This window comes from Bubalus bubalis, chromosome 13, assembly GCF_019923935.1.
Source record: "Bubalus bubalis isolate 160015118507 breed Murrah chromosome 13, NDDB_SH_1, whole genome shotgun sequence".
Taxonomy (NCBI): Eukaryota; Metazoa; Chordata; class Mammalia; order Artiodactyla; family Bovidae; genus Bubalus; species Bubalus bubalis.
The window spans coordinates 58,452,634-58,467,201 of NC_059169.1; the positions used below are offsets into that span (position 1 = coordinate 58,452,634).

The 14,568-nt window shown below is 42.9% G+C and overlaps 1 protein-coding gene across 7 annotated transcripts in view; it reads left to right on the plus strand.

Annotated features, from left to right (window-relative positions):
• Nucleotides 1–14,568, plus strand: part of MTUS2 (microtubule associated scaffold protein 2) — a 392,307-nt gene that overhangs the window by 156,831 nt on the left and 220,908 nt on the right. The window lies entirely within an intron of this gene.

A 14,568-nucleotide genomic window follows, 5' to 3' on the forward strand; every position in this document is an offset into this window, starting at 1 on the left:
ACTTAGCAGCTTTCCTATGGAGAGCTGTTCGAAGGATTATATGAGTTGAATCAAGTTGGAATAAGAGATAGTGAGGGGGAGAGAGAGAGGAGAAAGAGAGGTTAAGAATGAGATTGATTTTGTATTATTTGTTCAGTTTCCTTTCTCTAAGCTTGTTTTCTCCCCCTGTTCTTTCTTGGGTGGAGCATTTGTACACTTGTTCTAAATTTTGGCCTGCCTGGTTATTCCTAAAAGTAATGGGTTATATTTTCCTTCCTCTTAATGTGTTTGTAAGCATTTCTGAGAGGTTCTTTGCTCACTTGGTTCCCTGAAGGTGACCTGCTTTCACCTGGGAATCATTTTAGGAATGCCACTGGGATCGGGGGTTGCATCACGGTATGGTACATGTCTCAAAATCTTAACACAAATATACTAGAGAACTGTTTGTAAATGTGTGAGTCTTATTTCTAGGGGGGGTGTGTGTGTGCACGCGTGTGCATATTAACAGTCCAAAGGTTTTGAAATAGAGGAGCGATGATCTGCCATCATTTTTAATAGAGGTTCCCAGGGGCATATTTCTCTCTTAGATGGAGCATGAATGATAAAAAAAAATCTCATATGGTATGTCTCTTTCCAAGGAAGGAGTTAAGATTTTGACTTCTTAAAAAAAATTAACCTAAAGGTAAATTAAGCCCTGTCCCCACAGCAGGCGCTTTTTCAAAAGGAGAGGTGACAGGTGTGAATGGAATAATTCCAGATGTGCTTAGGGCATTTCTTCTCACCTGTGCATCAAAGGATGCTGGCCAGGGACTCCCTGAACACCCAAGGAGACGAGAGCTGTTATGTGCCAGAGAAAATAACTCTTAGCTTACAAACTTCATCGTAAAAGTGGTATTTACTCTCTTCAGGACTGTTTTCTATTTCTAAAAAACAATGTGTTAGAAATGCTTTTTAAATTATTTGCTGCCTGCTGCTACTGCTAAGTCACTTCAGTTGTGTCCGACTCTGTGCAACCCCATAGACGGCAGCCCACCAGGCTCCCCCGTCCCTGGGATTCTCCAGGCAAGAACACTGGAGTGGGTTGCCATTTCCTTCTCCAATGCATGAAATGAAAAGTGAAAGTGAAGTCGCTCAGTGAGTGAAGTGAGTCCAACTCTTTGTGACCCCATGGACTGCAGCCCACCAGGCTCCTCCATCCATGGGATTTTCCAGGCAAGAGTACTGGACTGGGGTGCTATCGCCTTCTCCAATTTGCTGCCTAACTGTATATAAATTTGTCCTTGAGTAAATCACAGAAAAACTTCACACTTATTTATGTCTTAATACTGTTAGCTATTAATATTATGGTTCTGCTTGTTACTAGATCTAATGTCAGGAAAACTTTTGCTTCTGATGCTTTGATGACAAGGATTAAGTAAAATACAAAACTCTTGGGAGAGCTGAAAGTCCTTAGATTAACTCCTAGGAGCAAATGTTGCCAGTTTAGCTCATGAAAACAGCTAATATGATATCAGAGTTGGCTCCTTTTTGTTTCCTGTGTACCTTTCTTTAGGCATTATATTCACCTAGGGTTTGTTTTAGGAATATGGCTATAATAAGGGATTGTACAACAGACAAGAGATCCCTCAAAATCTGAAACATGATTATAATGGAAAACTATTTGCAAATGTGCAGTTCATGATTTTAGATACTCATGTGCCTGTGAGTAGTCTTGACACTGTCCATGTGACTGTGAATGCTGTATGGGGGACACTTAAGTGTTTTGTTATGAATCTCCTAGTGTCTCCTGGGCTACCTTGGCTTATTTGCAACTCTTCTGTGTGGGTTTTCTGTGTCCTGATGGGCAAGCAGTGATGACTGTAAAGGGGTGGCCTGGAAGCCCCGATTGTGGTCTCACATGGAGTCTGCCCTCTACCCGGGGCTCAGACTTAGCACCATTCATTCAGCCCCCCAGGGTAGAGGCTTCCCAAGGCAGGTGCCCTGATGTATGTGTCTTCTGACCTGCTCCACAAAGTTTTGGCAGGTGGAGCCAACACAGGGAAAGAAATCATCTGTTGGTCCTTAGAATCTGAGGGTATTTTACCATCCTGTCCACCCCTTCATTTTATAGCTGAGCAGACTGAGAATGACCTGGTCCCATCCTGGGACCATGTTCTTCTTCCTCTGGTTAGTTCTTAAAGCTGGCATACATGGTAAAGACACACCCATGATGTGGAGTCTTTTCTGTCTATTAGGGAAGCAAATCTTAGAGTCCAGTTGGCATGAGAGGGCCCTTAGACCCAGCCCGCCTCTCCCTGCCCCGCCCCTTCCCACGTGTGTGTTCTGGGTGATGACCGGATGTATGGGGGCCGCTATGGTGAGGCAGCACTCCTTGTAGGTTCAGCCTGGCTCCCTGAAATCCCCTGCTAGTAACCTGGTCTCTCTGGATTAACGCAACCTTTACCCTCAGTGTGCTACAGGAGACCCCCTCGCCCCTCCTCTATAGGTTCATCATGGGAAGGTGATGAGGCTGGCCAGTTTTGAACCACAGATAAAACTTCAAATTCCACTAGGTCATGACCCACTGTTTTTTTTTTTTTTTTTTTAAGATTGAAAGTGAATAGGAAGAAAATAATCTTCTAACTTAAAAGTTAAATTTCACCTTAAAATCATAGTATTTCAGCAGGTCTGACCCAGTATGTAGCTCATCATTTTTTTAAATAGTTATCAAAGAAAGGAAAAAGACTCTTCAGTATGCTTTAGGCAGTAGAAGCTTCGAGAAAAACAATGGCTGTGGAATTTAGTGTTAGTAATAGCCCAGAGTATACAGGGTTGTCAAATTTATCAGCAGTTAGGTTTGTAGACTTGATTTTCCCAGTGGATAAGGAGGTGTTTTTTAAGAGACTAGCACTGATATATACACACTACTATGTGTTAAATAGATAGCTAGTGGGAAGCTGTTGTATAGCGAAGGGAGCTCAGCTTGGCACTCTGTGATGGCCTAGAGGGGTGGGATGGGAGTGGGTGAGAGGAGGCTCAAGAGGGAGGGGATATACATACATTTATAGCTAATTCATGTTGTTGTACAACAGAAACCAACATGACATTATAAAGCACTTATCTTCCAATTAAAAATAAATTAAAAAAATAAAAAAACCAGTTTAAAAAAGTTAAAACCTTTGGATGTGTGTGTATTGGGGGGACGGATGGGAAAACTTACAGTTTCATGAATTAATCATTAATGAAAATAGATCATATCACCCAAGGATAGGATAATTTATGTGGAGGTTCATCTCTCATTGTGGATTCTGAATAGCACCTACCCTATTGGTGCTCAAGAAATGGAAAATATCATGAAGAAGGTGACATTTGCAGCTGTCTTTTCCAATTTCTCCTGGTCTTGTTCTCCTCTGTGATAGCTCATGTTTTCTCTCTGCGGTGAGCTGAGGCCAGAAATCCTGAAACAAAGAATTTGAAAAGAGAAAGCAGAAATCGGAAGGGTTTTCTCTTGTTTCTGTCTCTGGTTCAGGGAAGTAGTAGAATGTTTGGGAACGTAGGGGTAGAACTGGACGTGAACAGAGAAACTGAAATGGAGATAAATAATCATGACCGGTGGATATTTGTGCTCGCAGCCTTAAAACTGAGTTGGGGTGGAGGGTTCATTTCTTTTTTTCTTTTTTGATGTGTATCTTTCTAGTTTATTCTCATATGCATATGCACATTTCTTCTTTCACAACTTTGGAGTCATATGTACTCTTTGTAATCTTTTTTGCCCCTGTTTAATCCATTGAAAACATTTGTCTCAGCCGTTAGGTTTTCTCATATAACATGCTTTTTATTTTATTTTTTAAATTTTATTTTATTTTTAAACTTTACAAAATTGTATCATGCTTTTTAAAAATTGGATGATAATTGCTTTAAAGTATTGTATTGGTTTCTACTGTTCAGTTCAGTTCAGTTGCTCAGTCGTGTCTCTTTGCGACCCCATGGACTGCAAGCACACCAGGCCTCCCTGTCCATCACCAACTCCCAGAGTTCACTCAAACTCGTGTCCATTGAGTCCGTGATGCTGTCCAACCATCTCATCCTCTGCCTTCCCCTTCTCCTCCTGCCTTCAGCCTTTCCCAGCATCAGGGTCTTTTCGAATCAGTCAGCTCTTCGCATCAGGTGGCCAAAGTATTGGAGTGTCAGCTTCAACTTCCAGTGAATATTCAGGACTGATCTCCTTTAGGATGGACTGGCTGGATCTCCTTGCAGTCCAAGGGACTCTCAAGAGTCTTCTCCAACTGTACAACAACATGAATCAGCTATACATGTGTCCCAGCCTCATGAGCCTCCCTCCCAGCCACCCCCTCGCACCTGTCTAGGTCATCACAGAGCACCCGGCCGGGCTTGCTGTGCTATACAGCAGCTTCCCACCTGTTTTACACATGGAAGTGTTTATATGGCAGTGCTGCTCTCTCAGTTCAGCCCATGGAGGGTTCATTTCTGAGTAAGGTGATCTGGGAGTTTCTTGGAGGGGTTGCAAACTGGACAGTATTTGGGGAGATGGAGATGGACTTGATCTAGGAGATACTTAGGGAGGAACCGTTGGTACATTCAGAAAACCTCCTGAAGTGCACGGGTTGTCATTTTCTTCCCCAGGGTGTCTACCCAGACCCAGGGATCGAACTTGTGTCTCCTGCATTGGCAAGCAAGTTCTTTACCGCTGAGCCACCAGGGAAGCCCGACTGTGATCTGTTCATAGATAACAACTGAAAAAGTTAATTGGGCATTTGTAGTATAATTATATTCAGAGCTTCCCTGGTGGCTCAGACAGTAAAGCATCTGCCTACAATGGAAAAGACCCTGGTTTAATCCCTGGGTCGAGAAGATCTCCTGGAGAAGGAAATAGCAACCCACTCCAGTATTCTTGCATGGAAAATCCCATGGACGGAGGAACCTGGTAAGCTACAGTCCATGGGGTTGCAAAGAGCCGGACATGACTGAGCAACTTCACTCTATTCAAAGCTATATCATCATGTGAACTGACATATCAGTCTCACAAATGTCCAAGACCTTATATATCTCTGTGTATATAATTAGCCATGTTAAATGAATTGAGCTGAAACCCAGCTGTTGAGGGTTTTCTTTTTTCTTTTGGCTGTACCATGTACAGCATGTGGGATCTTAGTTCCCCAACCAGGGACTGAACCTGCACTCCCTGCATTGGGAACTGAGAGTCTTAACCACTGGACTGGCAGGGACGTCCCTGAGGGTTTTCATGAGAGAATTTCAAAGTTTCCAAAATTAGTTATCAACATTTAGAGAGATTGGTTAGTCTCATTAAACTCTAAAGTTTTAGTTCTTATTTTAATACTTGAAATAAGTAAGTGTTCTTTTAATTATTGAATATAATTTGGGTTTTTGCAATAATGATCTGAAGTGAAAAATCAGTAGCCTTTTTGGAAGGTTAATCAATGAAGGTATGGGTTGGTGTGAAAGCATTTTGCAATGTTAAATCCAGTGTTTATGATTATGAATGCTGCAAAGTGCATTTACCTACATGGCATGTTTGATTTTCTATATCTGACATGCCTTCTAAATAAGATCAGAGTTGATGAGAACCATTATTAATAATTCCTGCCGAGGCAGCCATCAACCTCGCTCATGTTCCATTGGCAAAGAGGGAGTCATTCTTTATTCATGGGAAAAAGGCGCTGAAAGGGACCTGTGAACTTAAATTTCAGAGAAGCTATTGCCTCTTTGAGGTTGAGCCTTATTCGTGTCCTTGTACATTCCCTTTCAAAACACTCGGGCAGTGACGCACGTCTACCCGGAGATGAGATTAGAGTGTAAATGTGTTTTGAAGGAAGCTGACCATTTATGGTTGGAAGTAAAACAACTGAAACTGGTGGGAGGGAGTTAATATTTTCATTCATAGTGAAAATAATGTCTTCCTGAACTGCCTGTTTTGGGTCCCTGTGTTGTTTTGTGAAAATCAGGTTATCAGTTTTCTCTTCCCCAAACCCGCAATCTTTCAGTATCTGTTATAGGGGAGTGTGGAGCTCAGTCCTGGGGCTGCAGTGACCTGGACCCCCTGTGAAGTTGGAGTCCAGTGGGGAGGTGAGAGGATGCAAGTGCCTCCTGCAGGGAGCTGTTGGTGTGGCTGATTGGGCAGGGTGGTGGGGGGAGGTGCCCAAAGGAGGGAGCCCTGAATCCTCCGGGCTGGCAGGTGAGGAAAGAGCCCTGCCCTCAAGTCTCCCCCTAGCTGTCTCAGCCTTAAGGCATTATATCTTCAGATCAAATTATTTCACACTGCTTTTAGGTAATGAAAGTTTTCTGAATTTGCCATGAAATAATCCAGCAAAGGAAAAAAAAAAAAAAAAAATCCTGGGGTAGGGGGCAGTATAGATGAGAAAAGACAGGCAAATGTCTGATAATCCTTGAAGCTGGATGACGGAGCTCTGAGGATTCAGGCCACTATTAACTTCCCCCCTTTTTTTTTTTTTTTTGGTATGTTTGAAAAATTTTCATTTTAATCTAACCTTCCATTGAAGAAGTTTAAACTCTCATCTTCTCTGTTTCAGCTTTCCTAAGAGCCAGTATAGCACAGTGGTGAAGAACGTGGTCTCTGGAGGCACCCCTTGGGTTTGCATTCTGCTTTTGCCACTTGCTGGTTCTGTGATTCTAGTCAACCCACTTAGACTCTCTGTGCCTCTATTCCTCATCGTAAAATAATATTGGTTTAGTCGCTAAGTCATGTCTGACTCTTGTGACCCCAGGGACTGGAGTCCACCAGGCTCCTCTGTCCATAGGATTTCCCAGGCAAGAATACTGGAGTGGTTTACCATTTCCTCCTGCAAGAGTACCTCCCAACCCAGGGGTCGAACCCATGTTTCCTGTATCTCCTGCATTGCATGCAGATTCTTTATTCACTGAGCCATCGGGGAAGCTAAAATAATATTACTACTAATAAATACTGTCAGAAGCCACCATAGGATTGATGGAATATTAAATTAAATCAATAATTGCCAACAGGGCCTTGCATCATCATCACCATCATCATAATAATATTTCTATGACTGTTTCCATCCATTTGCCATGTGCAGAAAGTTCTGTGTTGAGAAGGATTTAGCTTAGATGGAAAAATGCCGTGATGGATTAAGCACGTTTGTCCTGGAGTAGGGATACTGGTATTGATAACACCTAAGTCAGGGAGATGACGTTCACTCCATTCAGTTGTCATCAGCTCTGTCGTGTATCGTGAATGCCTTTCTGAGTGTTAAAGTAAATGTATATCATTTATAAAACAGTAAGGTGGCAGTTGTAGAAGTTAACCAGTTGATTCTCGTGGGAGTCACTTGCTTTTGGGCAATAAGCTTGGGGTTGTTTGTTTAATTGTCCAGCGTGTGCTCAGTCGCTCAGTCCTGTCCGACTCTTTGTGACCCCATGGATTGCAACCGGCCAGGCTCCTCTGTTCTTGAGGATTCTCCAGGCAAGAATACTGGAGTGGGTTGCCATGCCCTCCTCCAGGGGATCTTCCCAACCCAGGGATCGAACCCAGGTCTTCCGCATTGCAGACAGATTCTTTACTGTCTGAGCCACCAGGGAAACCCATAAGACAAAGGCAGGGAGAGTCAGGTTTTGATCTCTTTACCTTTAGTTCAGTCGCTCAGTTGTGTCCAACTCTTTGCGACCCCTTGGACTGCAGTACACCAGGCCTCCCTGTCCATCATCAACTCCCGGAGTTTACTCAAATTCATGTCCATCGAGTCCGTGATACCATCCAGCCATCTCATCCTCTGTCATCCCCTTCTCCTCCTGCCTTCAGTCTTTCCCAGCATCAGGGTCTTTTCTAATGAGTCAGTTCTTCACATCAGGTGGCAAAGTATTGAAACTTCAGCTTCAGGATTAGTTCTTCCAGTGAATATTCAGAACTGATTTCCTTTAGGATTGACTGGCTGGATCTCCTTGCAGTCCAAGGGACTCTCAAGAGTCTTCTCTAACATCATAGTTCAAAATCTCCCTCATTTCACTCTCCTAAAACCCTTAGCATGTTATCATTTGAGAGAATACATTCAGTTTGGTTCACTTTATTTTTTTATTTTATTTTTTAAAATTTATTTTTAATTGGAGGATAATTGCTTTACAACGTTGTATTAGTTTCTGCCATACAACAACGTGAATTAGCAATATGTATACATATATCCCCTCCCTCTTGAGCCTCCCTCCCACCCCTCCCCAAGTCCCGCCCCTGTAGATTGTCATAGAGCACTGAGCTGAGCTCCCTGTGTTGAGTTCCCTTGAAACGAAATGTATTTATATGCAAGGTGACTAATACATAGCACATTAATCTACGTTGATGGCTTTTAAAACCTCCGCTCAAAATAGAAACTGAGTGTTGGATCTGACTTTTGTTCCTGTGCCTGTAATGTCTGCGGGAAAAAATGGGAACATTTGATTTTGCAGTGTTTGAAGGGCTCACACCGTTTCTCATTTTGCCAGAGTCTAATTTCCATTGTACTAGGATTTTACTTTGTCGGATATCTCAACCCGATGTGGGTGGGAGGGAAAGAACAGTGAGAACAAAAACCAGAGTGAGCTCCTGATTTGCTCTGGAAATGAGGAAGTGAGACACGTGCCTCTGATAGATTTAAATACTTATTTCCCTGGAACCTGTAATTATGTAATTTAAAGTCTTCTTTGTAAGGAAAAAATAGAACCATTTTCACTGAATCCTGCTGTTAATTTTCCCAGTGATTCCCACACATGCACTTCTTTCTTTTTTCTCCCGTTTTGCTTCCTTCATACACGCACATTAGAACGAGGTGCTTCTGGGCGTTACTTGGCATTGCTTATAAGTGAAAATATTTTCTTTAGTGCTCAAGTAACACCTAGTTTATTCATTTTGCATCAGATATGTGAGCAAAACTTTTAGAAATCACATTGCCTTTCAAAAGGTTTATAGGTGCTGTATTCTTACCTGTTCTAGTGCATTCAAGATACTTAATGAAGAAAGAATACCTTGAACTATGAACTAAGATAAGAAATATGCCACACTTGCTGCATAATATGTAATAAAATTAGCATTTATGGTAATAGGATAATCGTTGGGAAAGTCAGTTAACCTCACTGAACTCAGATTTTTATTACAAAGGTTGGAAGGGATTGAATTAATTGAATTGACCACTTCAAGCTCTTAAGAGCTGGCATCTTGCAGCTGAATTCTATAAAGGTATGGAATCATTTATGGCTCTTAAGTGGTGGATAATCAGAACTGTATTAGTTGAGAAGCATAAATACGATAATGTAAGTTAGTTTAGAGAAGAGAGTAGAGGGTGAGAGATCTTAGTTCTGTCAAAATTAGGGATCCGTCCCTTCCTGGCCTTACCTTATTTTGTTAGTTTTCTCTTGTTATATGAGATGGACATTTCAGGACAGTAACAGAGAACAGCTGAAAGGTTTTAATGCCCTGATTTTTTGCTGTAAATTACAGAGCTGAGATTCTTGGAAGTCACCTTCTTGGTCCTGTCCTCTGCCTCATGCTGGGCATCAGGAAGTGATGACTTCCAGACTCATAGTGACTTCTCCCGGGACCTCTGCCGATAGTGTGTGTGTCCTTGTATCTGTAACAGACACAGACTGTCATCTGTAAAGGTTCGTAGAGATCCTAACAGTGTCTTCCTTAAGGCAGCAGATGGGGTCACAGATCGATACTTCCTTTTGCTTTCCATAAAAAAGAAAATCAATTAATGGTGATGGCAGAGGGTTCTTGGACTCCCCTAACAGGCAGCAACTGAGCGGCGAGGGCTGGTGGGAGCCTGAAGTAGGCATCAGCAGTGGGCACAGAGGGAAAAGGCCAAATGAGAAAGAGACAGAACCGAGAGGGCAGGAGCGCCTGAGAGGGTGGGAGTGACAACAAGGGAGAGGGGCCTCTTGCAGAACTAGGGGTTCAGGAGGAGGAGTGGGTGTGTGGGTCTCTGGGTCTGTTGAGTTCCCAGGAAAACATTCCTATAAATACATCCGGCAGTATTACAGAAATGCTGGAATGAAATGAAGGAGAAGTCGTGGACAATAGGTGATGATGTTTGGCACCATGACTGTCAGCACTGAGGGCTGTGAGTAGGCTGGGATGGAAGAGATGTGGGGACAGATTCTGGAGGGCATGGCCAGCTAGAGGGGGACAGGGCGGGCACAGCAGAGAAGGCATGGTCATCCAGGGAGTGGAGCCTCTGAAAAGCACAGCCTTGCTAAGGTGGGTTGTTGTTCAGTTGCTAAGTCCTGTCCAACTCTGCAATCCCATGGACTGCAGCATGCCAGACTTCCCTGTCTTTCATTATCTCCTGGAGTTTGCTCAAGCTCATGCCCATTGAGTCAGTGATGCCATCCAGCCATCTCATCCTCTGTCCTCCCCTTCTCCTCCCGCCCTCAGTCTTTCCCAGCATCAGTGTCTTTTCCAATGAGTCAACTCTTTGTATCAGGTGGCCAAAGTATTAGCGCTTCAGCTTCAGTATTAGTCCTTCGAGTGAATATTCAAGGTTGATTTTCTTTAGGATTCATTGGTTTGATCTCCTTGTTGTCCAAGGGACTCTCTAGAGTCTTCTCCAGTAGTACAGTTCGAAAGCATCAATTCTTTGGCATTCAGCCTTCTTTATGGTCGAACTCTCACATCTGTACATGACTACTGGAAAAACCATAACTTTAACTAGTTGGACCTTTGTCGGCAAAGTCATGTCTCTGCTTTTTAGTACGCTGTTTAGGTTTGTCATAGCTTTTCTTCCAAGGAGCAAGAGCCTTTTAATTTCATGGCTGCAGTCACTGTCCATAGTAATTTTGGAGATGAGAAAATAAAATCTGCCACTGTTTCCATTTTTCCCCATCTGTTCCATGAAGTGATGGTTTACTTCTTCCAGTAAGTTCCAGAAAATTCCCTCACTTCCATTTCCACACTAGAGCATGTCTTCTCCATGCCCATGATATTTTCTCTAATTTGAGTGATTTTTTCTTTATTGTAAAACATTTTTAATTGGAGTATAGTCGATTTACAAAGTTGTCTTAGTTTTAGGTATGTGTGCATGCTAAGTCACTTCAGGCATGTCCAACTTTGTGTGACCCCCATGGACTGTAGCTCCCCAGGCTCCTCTGTCCATGGGATTCTCCAGGCAAGAATACTGGAGTGGGTTGCCATGCCCTCCTCCAGGGGATCTTCCTGACCCAGGAATTGAACCTGTGTCTCCAATATCTCCTGCATTGGCAGGCAGGTTCTTTACACAAATGCCACCTGGGAAGCCTATTTTGGACGTTTGTGTACAAATATGACCTTACTACAACTTGGCCCAGAGCAACAATGAAACCTCCCCACCCGCATCTCTTGCTCTTGCCACAAATAAACGTGACAAGAAACGGCCACCCCAGACTCCTCCACGATGGCTGCTGTCGCAGATATCTAAGGCTGGAATCTTTTCCCAGCACTCTTTCTTAGAAACCATGTATGGCGGTGAGGTGACAGGCAGACCACCTCAGCTGTCAGCTGCCAACACCCATTTACTCAGACCCCTGTGATTAGAAAATGAAAAATGCCAATGCATCTTGGGCGCTGTCAGCCCCGAGGTTTGCCTCTAAAGTCGGTGCCCACGCAGTAGACTTCTGTGGCCACCAGCGAGATTTGCTAATGAAGGCAAATGAGGCTGCCTGGACCTGTCACAATGGTTTCACTGAGCAGATACACTAATTAAGCCGGGGGTCAGGGAGCAGGTGTTGTTTCAAGCAGGTGCTGTTAGTTTGTGTGCAGCAGTGACTCTGCCAGCGCACACGAAGCAGTCCAGTTCTTTCTGGTTTTTATTGCAACTGCGGAGTAAGTGTACTCATTGCCTGGTGACTGGTTCCTTGTCCAGAAAGGGTCAGTTTCCTCTAGCCGGACCTTTATGTGCCTTGGGTATCTCCGTGCACTGCACTCACTTCCTTCTTCTCATGTCCCTAGTCGTCTGTTCTTTCCAGCAGCCTTGGTTTACCATCACAGAAGCCTGCAGTGTCCAACTGGTGCCTTAGATATTATCCAAGTGATCCTGACTGTTCTGAAGAAAAGGAGAGGGTGTGAGGAGAGGTGAGATGACTTGCCCCCACTCCAGGGTGAGTTAGTGATGAGCCCGGGGCTGGATCAGTCTGATGCCTCATCTCTTGATGCATGCCAGGCTGAAAGGCACTGGATGTCACTCGAGGGTTTACCGGAGAAAAGTATACTTGTTCCGTGTGCGGCTCGAGTCTTAGGAATCCTCGAGTCGTAGGATTCCAGCTTTGAGGTCCTACAGTGTAAGTTGGCCGCGACTAGAATCCAGCAGTTTCCTGTGACATCTCTTTGCTGAGGACCCAAAGGAAGTGGAGTCAAGCTGCCCCAGGACCCGGGAGCCTGTTAGCCTTAGGTCTGTACTGGTTGAGGGTCCTTGTGAGTGGTCCGCAGAGACTAGAGAGGGCGGGGGTGTGAGGGCTGTGTTCTGAGCACAGACATTGGCGGACCCTGAGCTCCTGCTCACAGACTCCAGGAGAGGCGGTGAGGGCCACTGGGGGCTCAGAGGACAGATCTACCTGCTGCCCGGGGCCATCACCTGGGACAAATCACAGGTCCCGTGGGCATCGGTGTCCTCCCTGCCATGAGAGGGATGCGACCGTGGTTTCTGAAATGCCTTCTATGGATTCTGTGTCTCTGGAGCAGAAGGTTCTTAGGGGTTCTGGGGCCCCTAGGACACACGTTTGCTCCTTCTTACACTTTCATTCAGAAGCTATAAGGAAAGACCCGTAATATTTCCCCTATGTTTTTCCTCTGTTACAATTTAGGGCATAAGAGTTATGCTGTCTGTATATAGTATTGTTCACAGTATTGTGTTGAGTATTTGCAAGTTGCTAAAAGTGTTGATCATAAAGGTTCTCATTGCAAGAAAAGAAATCTGTAGGAGTTTGGGGTTAACATATACCCACTACTATATAAAAAAGATAAACAACAAGGAAGTATACTCAGCATCTTATAATAATCTATAATGGAAAAGAATATGAAAAAAAATATATATGATGTGTCTATATATGTATTCAGTAACTATGTATATATTCAGTTGCTATACAAATATATATATATTCAGTTACTATATGTGTATTTAGTTACATATACATATATGTAACTGAATCACTTTGCTGTACACCAGAAACTAACATTTTAATGAACTATACTTTGACCAAAAAAGTCTTAAAAAAATCTCTATGTGAAGCGATGGATCTTAATTTGTTGTGAGGATCATTTCACAGTATCTGCATAAATCAAATCATTATGTTGTATACCTAAAACGTGTACAATGTTATATGTCATTTATATGTCATAATGTCAATTATACAGTTGTGTGTGCTAGTCACTCAGCCGTGTCCAGCTCTTTACAGTCCATGGACTGTAGCCCTCCAGGCCTTCTGTCCATGTAATTCTCCAGGCAAGAATATTGGAGTGGGTTGCCATGCCCTCCTCCAAGGGATCTTCCCAACCCAGGGATTGAACCCAGGTCTCCTGCATTGTAGGCAGATTCTTTACTGTCTGAGCCGCCAGGGAAGCCCATATGTCAATTACATCTCAATGCAAAAAATACAAAGATAAATGCCTAGATTTCTCTCTACTTTAATGCTATAATAATAATTAGAATCATTGGAGACTTTTAAATATGTTTGTTCACTTGTATTTTCTAAACATGGGGAATGAAGTGAGAGGAAAATATATACCTGTGGCGGATTCATTTTGATAATTGGCAAAACTAATACAATTATGTAAAGTTTAAAAATAAAATAAAATTAAAAAAAAAGAAGATGGAAATATATCCCATTTTTAAAAGATGAGATGAATAAAAAGGGGAAAATGATTAATTGTCTCATGCTTACCAGGGACCAGAGAAAGAGTTGAAATTTCAGTAGGCGGTGAGAGGGAAGTTCACCACCTAAGGATAGCCCAGCGCTCCTGGGGTCGGTCGTGTGTTACAGTCCCCTCTATGGTTGAATTCAGTTACTTCTGGCAATGAGATCAAAGTGGGGCAGAAATAATCTCTACAACATTCTGACAAAATTAAAAGATGAAAGGAGGCTGTATAAAATAATTAATCTCACGAGAAAAACAGAACGTGCTTGTCTCCAGAAAAGACTCTGATAAAAGCCTCTCGTATAAGTTATGTCGTGTTGTGGGACAGACAAGACATGGAACAAAACACCAGATGACTTCCCTAATCGAGTGTGAGAGCGTTTGAAATTTCCCATCTTTCTCTGTTTCTCACGGGAGTGTTGTTTCAGTGATGATAAAATTTCCCATGATTCCTTACTACTTCTCAGGAGGTAACCATATGGATGTTTTATGAGACAGTGATAAGAAATAAGTCTTGCTCACCCCTAAGAAAACGGTCTCTGTATAAGTCGGATAGATGGGTTGTCAGGTGTGGATCTCAAAATGCCTTTGATCACTATCACATTCAACCAGACTCCAGAAATATTTTTAATTTTTATTGAAATATAGCTGATTTACATTGTGTTGGTTTCTGATATACAGCAAAGTGATTCAGTTATACATATCTATATCTCTATATCTACATATAGTTTTTTTCGTACATTCTC